The sequence below is a fragment of the Leucoraja erinacea genome, chromosome 26 (genome assembly GCF_028641065.1).
Source record: "Leucoraja erinacea ecotype New England chromosome 26, Leri_hhj_1, whole genome shotgun sequence".
Classification (NCBI taxonomy): Eukaryota; Metazoa; Chordata; class Chondrichthyes; order Rajiformes; family Rajidae; genus Leucoraja; species Leucoraja erinaceus.
The window spans coordinates 20,986,916-20,996,264 of record NC_073402.1 but is presented as its reverse complement, the minus strand read 5'-3'; positions in this window follow the sequence as shown (position 1 = coordinate 20,996,264).

The following is a 9,349-nucleotide window of genomic DNA, read 5'->3' as shown; positions in this document are numbered from 1 at the left end:
CTTCAGGTTTCAGCTATTTATGAATAAGGATAAGTCTGGACCTAGGAGGAACGTATGAAATTGGAGATGCAAATTGCAACGTTGTTTGGCAGGAGTTTGGAAAGTTAGGTGGGAGCAGCTGTTATTGGGGTAAGTCCACATCTCTCAAGGAGTGAAACCAAAGAACACTGGAAAAACATAGCAGTGCGGCACGGTGGCGCAGCGGTAGAGTTGCTGCCTTACAGAGCCAGGGGACCGGGTTTGATCGTAACTACGGATGCTTGTATGTACAGAATGTGTACATTCTCCCTATGACCTGAATGCGTTTTCTCCAGTTTCCTCCCACAATCCAAAAATGTACAGGTTTGTAGGCTAATTGGCTTGGTGTCATTGTAAATTGTCCACAGTGTGTGTAGGATAGTGTAGGTGTGTGGGAAGGGTTGGTCGGTGTGGGTTCGGTGGGCCGATGAGCCAGTTTCCACTCTGTATTCCTAAACTAAACTAAAGTAAAATGATCAAGCAGTAACTATGGAAAGAAAAAAGTTAACATTTCAGGTCTGAGACTTTTTATCAGAACTGCAAATGAGCTTTATGAGTAAAGGAGGAAATAGATAACAGAACAATTTTGGACATATGGTGGAGAATTATAGAGAATTGCCAGAGATAGGGCTGGAATAAACTTAAGAGCAAGTTGGATAGGGGAGGGGAGGGGAGGGGTTGGAGACGGAGGAGGTAAGGGAAACAGAGGGGTTTCTCAACAAGGGTGATGATTTTTATATCAAGATGCTACATAATCAAGGGGCAATAATGGTCAATAAACGTGATGTTATGAGGATTATTGCTGACATATCCATCTGATGGAGAGTTATAGACCTGGCATCATTTTGCTCTCCACAGATTCTGCCTGACCTGCTGAGTTGTTCCAACATCATTTTTACCACATCACAACCCCACAATGTGCAGAACATTTACCATCAAGAAACCATGGATGACTTTTAGTTGTTCAACCTTCTTGAGAAATGAAAGCAATCCATCAGGACTGGATATTAGCAACTGTGGCATTTTGTTCCAAAAAGTGGAGCGGTATAAACTTGAAAGGTCTTGTCAGCCTATCTTTTGTCATGAGAACCTTTGAAAATAATTTTATTTGTTAAAGCTCAATCAATTACAGATAGAGGCAGCTGGGGCTATTCTAGTTGGAGCAGAGAACGTGGAGAAGAAACTTAACAGGAATCTCTCAAATCGTGATATGATGTGATAAAATTAATAAGATTACTGATCTTCTTCTTCTTGCGTATGGCGTGCACAGCCTAAAGTTGCAGGACAACTTGTTCTATTTGATCTTATTTGATTGTGCACGCCGGGTTGATTGCATTCGTCGAAACAGGGCGGACCACGTGAAGGTTGCAATCTTGTGTCCAGCATCTGCTGTTCCTTGTGTCAATATTTCAGGCTGTTGGTAGGATATGCAAACCAAAGATCCTGCTCTGCTATAGGATCTTTGATGCAAACCCTTAAGCACACATGTGTAGAAAGGAACTGTACATCCTGGTTTACACCAAAGAAAGACGCAAAAATCTCAACTCAAAATATTTGGTTTATAAATTGACCAAAAATTGACAGATGGGATTTAGAAACAGAAAATCCATGATTTGATTAAATGGCTACAAAATATAAATATATACGTTTGGACCTTAGAGTTTAGAGATACAGTACAGGGACAGGCCCTTCGGCCATCTAAGTCCACGCCGACCAGCGCACTAACACTAACCTATAACACTAACCTATATACACTAACACTATCCTATATACAAGTGAAAATTTACAATTTATTTTAACCAAAGCCAATTAACCTACAAACTTGTACATCTTTGGAGTGTGGGAGGAAACCAGAGCACCTGAAAAAAAAAGTCACGGGGAGAATGTACAATCTACGTACAGACAACAGCCACAGTCAGAATCAAACCCAGGTCTCTGGTGCTGTAAGGCAGCTGCTCTGTCACTACGCCACCGTTCCATATCATTTATTTAATTTGCAGAATGGAAATAAACCCAACTCTGCCCAGCATCCGAGCACCCTGTTCGCTGGCTCTATGCGCATGTAAATTCATCGTTAACTTTTACTGCAGATTACATTCCCCAGTCCACTTTATTAAGACATTTCACAGTCCACGGATTTTGTCAAGCAAGATTACATCGGCATGTGGTCCATTTAATCCAACAACTCAAACCGTGACATCAGGGAAGGAGCTTCGACACTGCGCATCACACACACATCACAATAGGTTGCCACCTTGGGCAAATCCAAGGGAGCGGGATAGTGCAGCCAGTTTGTGTTCAAGAAAGGGAAGAGACACTATCTAGGAATGAAGGCAGTGCAAACATCTGAGCTGTTTTGGTTTGAAGTGAGAACAATGGGAACATTGTGGACCAAAACATTAGACAGAAAAGCTGAGAACTTGAAAAGCTCGGTCTTACCCCGTTTATTTGGTCACAAATATGTGTGCTGAACGACACAGTAACATGGGTGCATACGTAGCCTTTATTCTTTCAAAGGTAGTTCTCCTGTGCCTTTAGTAACGGGCATTGGAACCGTTAAACATAGTTGCTGAGCGCCACTTTCACACCCCCTCAACTGAACAGCTCCTCCCCTCCTTCAAGAGTGGGATGCCACCTTCTTCCTTAATCATAGATTGGTACTTGTCATCAGTAGTCCTCTTATCTCTGGCTCGGAATAGTTTGGAGCGTAGCCAAGAGTTGTAATTGTTTACTGAACTGCACCCTGTGAAGAAATCTCCCACTAGACATAATAGAGATTAAAAGAACTACTTTATCTCTCGAGGCCACTCTCTCAGGAAAGTCTCCCTCGAAGGTTCAGTCCGGTGAGAGCTGAATTTAAGCCCCTTCCAACTGACTACCGGCAACCCTGTCTCTTGGCAGCACAGGAGTTGGGCCTGTTGGATAGTTTCCAGCACCATCGCAGATCTGTTCCTGGATTTCCACACCAGTGACCTGAAGCAGCTGCCATTTTCCAAGGTGCTCCAAAACCCAATACGGAGATGCTGTTGGGAGCTCATTCGAGAACTGCTGCCAACCTCGACCGAGAGATGACAACCATCACCATCGTTGCCCATGACCTCAGGCAGCACAGTGGAGCAGCGGTAGAGTTACTGCCTTACAGTGCCAAAGACCCGGGTTCGATCCTGACTCCGGGTGCTGTCTGTATCGAGTTTGCACGTTCTCCCTGTGACCGCGTTGGTTTCCTCCAGTTACATCCCACATTTCCAAAGACGTGCAGATTTGTAGGTTAATTGGCTTCTGTAAATGGTCCCTGGGGTGGAGGATAGGACTAGTGTACGGGTGACCACTGGGCTGTGTGGATTCGGTGGGCCAACCTTCCTGTTTCCACGCTGTATCTCTCAAACAAAAACTCGAAAAACTAAAACATTCCTAGCTTTATAGAAATCTGCTTTTTGTATCAACGTTTTAATCTCAAGCCCACGGCATTTTGCCCACCACGTTCAAAAATAATCTGTTGAATGGGCAAATCCAAACCATGACATCACAGAGCAAGCTTAGCCTGCAGGCTGTGCATCACAGTGAGATGCTGTAACACTATAGGCGGGTGTCCTGAGATTTAGGCCAAATGGCAGTGTTCATAGGGTGGTATAGGAGCAGAATTAGGCCATTTGGCCCATAAAATCTACTCTGCTATTCAATCTATCTTTCTCCCCTAATCCCATTCTGCTGCCTTCTCCCCATAATCCCTGACTGTTTCGGCAGTGAATGGGACTAGTTTAAAAGGAGCATTTTGGTTGGCGTGTACGAGTTGGCACGAAGGGCCTGTTTCTGTGCTGTACAACTGTGTGACTCGAAGACCTTTGTCGAGCTAGAATTAACCTTAATCAAGAGTTGGTGAAGAATCCAATCACTGGCCATGATCCAAGGACTCTGATATCAGGAACAGGGCCACATAGACACCTGCATTCACTGCCTTATGTATCAAGATATTTTAACAAAGCCCAAGGGAGTTTTCATCGAGTTTCATCGAGTTGTGGTCAGCGTTGATCGTCTGAGAACAAACACCGTCTTCCTGTGGCACATCTGCAGGATGGCAATCTCTCCGTATCAGGGAGCATTGCTCACTTCAATAACATTGCAAATCTTGTCCCAGTGATTTAGTTTGAGCTTTAGAGATTCTGGACTCTGCACATTTAGTATTCACAAATCTGTGGATGGGAATGCACTAAACAAAGAAACATTTTGATTTTTTAAATAGATTTATAGATGGAATGACAGAAGCTATAGATGATGCTGCAATTCAAAGAATTTTGTGGCTTTCTTTCTTCTGCCAAAGAATAAGTGAGGTCAATTATTTGCTGAATTGTGAACCGACTGAAACAACTACGTTACAGAGAAAGGTTGAACAAGTTAGGGCTTTATTCTTTGGAGCGCAGAAGGTTAAGGGGGGATTTGATAGAGGTCTTTAAAATGATGAGAGGGATAGACAGAGTTGACGTGGATAAGCTTTTCCCACTGAGAGTAGGGACGATTCAAACAAGGGGACACGACTTGAGAATTAAGGGACAGAAGTTTAGGGGTAACATGAGGGGGAACTTCTTTACTCAGAGAGTGGTGGCTGTGTGGAATGAGCTTCCAGTGAAGGTGGCGGAGGCAGGTTCGTTTTTATCATTTAAAAATAAATTGGATAGTTATATGGACGGGAAAGGAATGGAGGGTTATGGTCTGAGCGCAGGTATATGGGACTAGGGGAGAATATGTGTTTGGCACGGACTAGAAGGGTGGAGATGGCCTGTTTCCGTGCTGTAATTGTTATATGGTTATAAGTGGCGATAAAACCAAAAAGAAAAGCTTTCCCTCAATACACCATGTAAAGTGTGGCATGGTGTCACAGTGGTAGTGTTGCTGCCGTACGACAGCAACCCAGAGACCCAGGTTCGATCCTGACTACGGGTGCTGTCTGTACGGAGTTTGTACATTCTCCCCGTGACCTGCATGGGTTTTCTCCGGGAGCTCCGGATTCCTCCCACATTCCAAAGACATACAGGTTTGTAGGCTAATTCGCATTAGTAAAAATTGTAAATTGTCCCTAGGGTGTAGGAAAGTATTAGCGTGCGGGTATCGCTGGGTAGGCGCGGACTCGATGGGCCGAATGGTCTCTCTCCACAATGTATCGCTAAACTAAAACTGGGTTCTGGGAAGTATCCTTTCACAATCATGGGTCGGCTTTGGTTTAATTTTGTGGACAAAATGCCACAGTTCTCCAATGAACCGCCCAAACCCCGCCAAGGGTTGCAGGTGGAGCACGATACAATCCCTTCAAACCTACAACACCAACAACACCTACAGGTCAACATGCAAGACATTCCTGACTCAGTACCCAAATAACAAGACAGGCAAAATAGATGTTTACCATACGGAACCGAGTACGTGGATTGACATTTTCTCTAGGGATCTGATGCTCCACGATCACTGAACCCATGGTCACGTGGATCACCCACAGCACGATATGTCCACATTTACTGGATGCATGATGTATACATGCCTGCTGTGTGCACCATTTAACCATCTATGTCTTTTGCACAAAACGACAACATGTGTTGGGTGCATAATATTTCTTCTTCAATAACAATCAGTACGGGAGCACCTCAAGGCTGTGTGCTCAGCCCCCTGCTCTACTCACTCTATACCCATGACTGTGTTGCCAGACACAGTGCAAACTCCATCTTCAAGTTCGCCGATGCCAACACCGTTGTTGGACCAATTGGTGATGAGTCAGAGTATAGAGGTGAGATTGATCGACTGACCAAATGGTGCCAGCACAACAACCTGGCTCTCAGTATCAGTGAGACCAATGAACTGAAGAAGGGACTCGATCCGAAACGTCACCCATTCCTTCTCTCCAGAGATGCTGCCTGTCCTGCTGAGTTACTCCAGGTTTTTGTGTCTATCTTCGGTTTAAACCAGCATCTGCAGTTCCATCTTATGCAGACCAATGAACTGATCGTGGACTTTGGAAGAGGAAGACCAAGGACCCACAATCCTGGTTATATGGTGGAGAGAGTCAAAAACTTCAAATTCCTGGGCATGCATATTTCCAAAGATCTTTCCTGGGCCCAGCACACTGATTATAAAGAAAGCACATCAACGCCTCTGCTTCCTGAGAAGATTATGGAGCTTTGGTATGTCAGAGAGGATTCTCTTGAATTTCTACAGGTGTACAGTAGAGAGCATATTGACTGGGGGGGGGGGAGGGGAGAAATAGGCACGTCCTAGTTGGGCACATGGGAGGGGGAGGGTATGGGGGAGAAAGGGGGGGAGGGAGGTTGTTGGAGGTTACCGAAAAGTGGAGAATTTAATGTTCCTACCGTCAGGGTGTAAGCTACCCCAGCTGAATACGAACGAGGTGCTGTTCCTCCAGTTTGTACGCAGCCTCACTCCAGCAATGGCGGCGGTTTTGTTTATTGCCACGTGTACCGAGGTACAGTGAAAATGCTTGTGTTGCCTGCTAACCAGCCAGCGGAAAGACAATACACGACCACGTTCTTCAGTTCACATCCATTTTCTCCGGAGATGCCGACTCGTTGAGCTACTCCAGCACTTTACGTCCATTTGAGGAAAAGGCAGCATTTGCTGTCATTCCATTTGATGGCAAAGCCATCAGCAGAACAGCTCAATCTCTCAGAAGAAAACACCAATAACTACCTCTGCATCCTCTCAAATGTCAGGGCATCCTCTCAAGCCCCGAGATGCACCAAATAAATAAATCTGTTCCATGCGATCGTTCGTCTTATCTTCTGTCTGTCGATTTCTTTTTTTTTCGTTTAACTAAAATGCAGCAAAAGGCAAGACCTGGCTACTGTCTCTGGCTCTGTAACTGCTCATTGGCCAATGAACTCAATAAAACAAAATGACGTTGACATGCAAATTAAATGCCAGCTAATTTTGCTGCCTCATAGCTTCAAACTTTTCAACTTGTTTTCAATGCCATTAAAAAAAAACATTCACCAGACAAGGCACAAATTACATTGCTTCAAGAAAACACATCGTCATTTGCACTGTGTTTTTCTGCACTTTCGGTATCAAGAAAATGAAACTCAGGAAAACGTAAATGAAACCAACTTGCTGTGACTTTTTTTTGTGCTACTCAACATCAAACGTACTGATGTAAACTTCCGATTTCACAATATAAAGACAACAGTTGCATAATTTGTCTGGAACTTTTCACCATCCACCTATTCGGTGACAATCTTGGGCATAGACTAGATCCAGATGATCATTCTCAAATAAAGGGACATAGTTACAAGCTAATGGGGGCGTCCTTTAAAATTGAGGCAGAAGCTGGTTTATACCAAAGAAAGACACAAAGTGCTGGAGTAACTCAATGGGTCAGGCAGCATCTCTGGAGAACATGGATGGATGCCGCTTCGGGTCAGAATCCTTCTTCAGAAGAAGGATCCCAACCCAAAACATTGCCCGTCCTTTTTCTCCAGAGATGCTGCCCGACCCTCTGGGTTACTCCAGCACTTTGTGTCTTTCTTTCATCTTGTGAAGTTGGGTGTAATGCTCCTGTCAGACTTAGGAAACCTGAACGGAAACCTCTGGAGACTTTGCGCCCCACCCAAGGTTTCCGTGCAGTTCCCGGAGGTTGCAGGTGGTTGCCGGAGGTTGCAGGTAGTGGAAGCAGGTAGGGAGACTGACGAAAACCTCCGGGAACCGTATGGAAACCTTGGGTGGGGCACAAAGTCTCCAGAGGTTTCCGTTCAGGTTTCCTAAGTGGGACAGGGGCATTAGGCTCCCCGTCCTGTTTCCATCCACTGATTTCACACCTATTTCATCTGCAGTCTCTTCCCCCGACATCCTGTCCCCCACCTTCCTCCTTCTGGTTCTGTTTCCATCTATCATTCACCTCTCTCCCAATATCACCTTCCTTAGTTCCCAGACTCCTGTACTGATAGCCTTTGTGTTCCTGCTAACCACGTTTCAGCAGCTGTCTCCCTGTCACCCTCCCCTCCGCCATCTTTTTCCTCTCTCTTCTTTCTGTCTCCATTCATCATCTGCATGCCTCCCAACTCCATTCCTCCCCCTCTCCTGCCTGGTTCCATACACCAAACATCCTTCACCCCTCCTCTGTCCACCAAGCACCTTCCTAGCTCCAGCAGCATCTGGGAAGAGAATGGGTCAGGACAAATCTAAAGAGGAGTCCCAACTCACCTGTCCATTCCCTCCCCAGATGCTGCCTGATCCAGCGAGTTCCCCCAGCACTTTGCTTTTTGCTCAGGAGGATGAGGGGGGATCATATAGAGGTGTATAAGATCATGAGGGGAATAGATCAGGTAGATGCACAGTCTTTTGTCCAGAGTAGGGGAATCGAGGACCAGAGGACATGGGTTCAAGGTGAAGGGGAAAAGACAATAGGAATCTGAGGGGTAACTTTCTGACACAAAGGGTGGTGGTGGGTGTATGGAACAAGCTGCCAGAGGAGGTAGTTGAGGCTGGGACTACCCCATCGTATAAGAAACAGACAGGTACATGGATAGGACAGGGTTGGAGGGATATGGACCAAGTGCTGACAAGTGGGACTAGTGTAGCTGGGACATTGTTGGCGAGTTGGGCCGAAGGGCCTGTTTCCACACTGTATCCCTCTAAGACAATACGACAATGACCTCTGCCTTGAAAACGTGGTACCTGCAATAGCATTAATTTTGACGTCAGGATGCAGACACAAGAGACTGCAGGTACTGGAATCATGAGCAAAAAGCAAATTGCTGGAGAATCTTAGCAGGTCAGGCAGCATCTGCAGTGGGAAATGGACAAAGTTTTGGCTTGGGGCCAGATAGACACAATGTGCTGGAGGATGGGCGAACATTCGGGTCGGGACCTCTCTTCATACTGATGACTTGCCTTCAGTATGTGGTAAAGCATGTTTTTGATTTGCAATGCTCATGAGTATTTGCACTTGCACTAGAGTCGAATTCAACATAGTTTAGAGATAAAACCTGGAAATAAAACCTTCGGGCCATTGTATCGGAACCGACCATTGATCACCTGTTGACACAAGTTCTAGGTTATTAAGCTTTTGCGTCCTTTCCCTACACACTAGAGGCAATTTTCAGAGGCCAATTAACCATCACATCTTTGGGGTGTGGGATGAAACCGTGGAGAAAATCCAGACCGTTACGGGGAGAATATGCAAACTTCACACCGACACCTGAGGTGGGGATTGAGCCCTTGTTTAAAGGGTGAATGTTTCACACAGAATAGTTGGTAACTGGAATGAGCTGCCAGAGGAGGTGGTGGAGGCAGGAAGAGTAACAATATTTACGAGGCATCTGGACAGATACTAGAA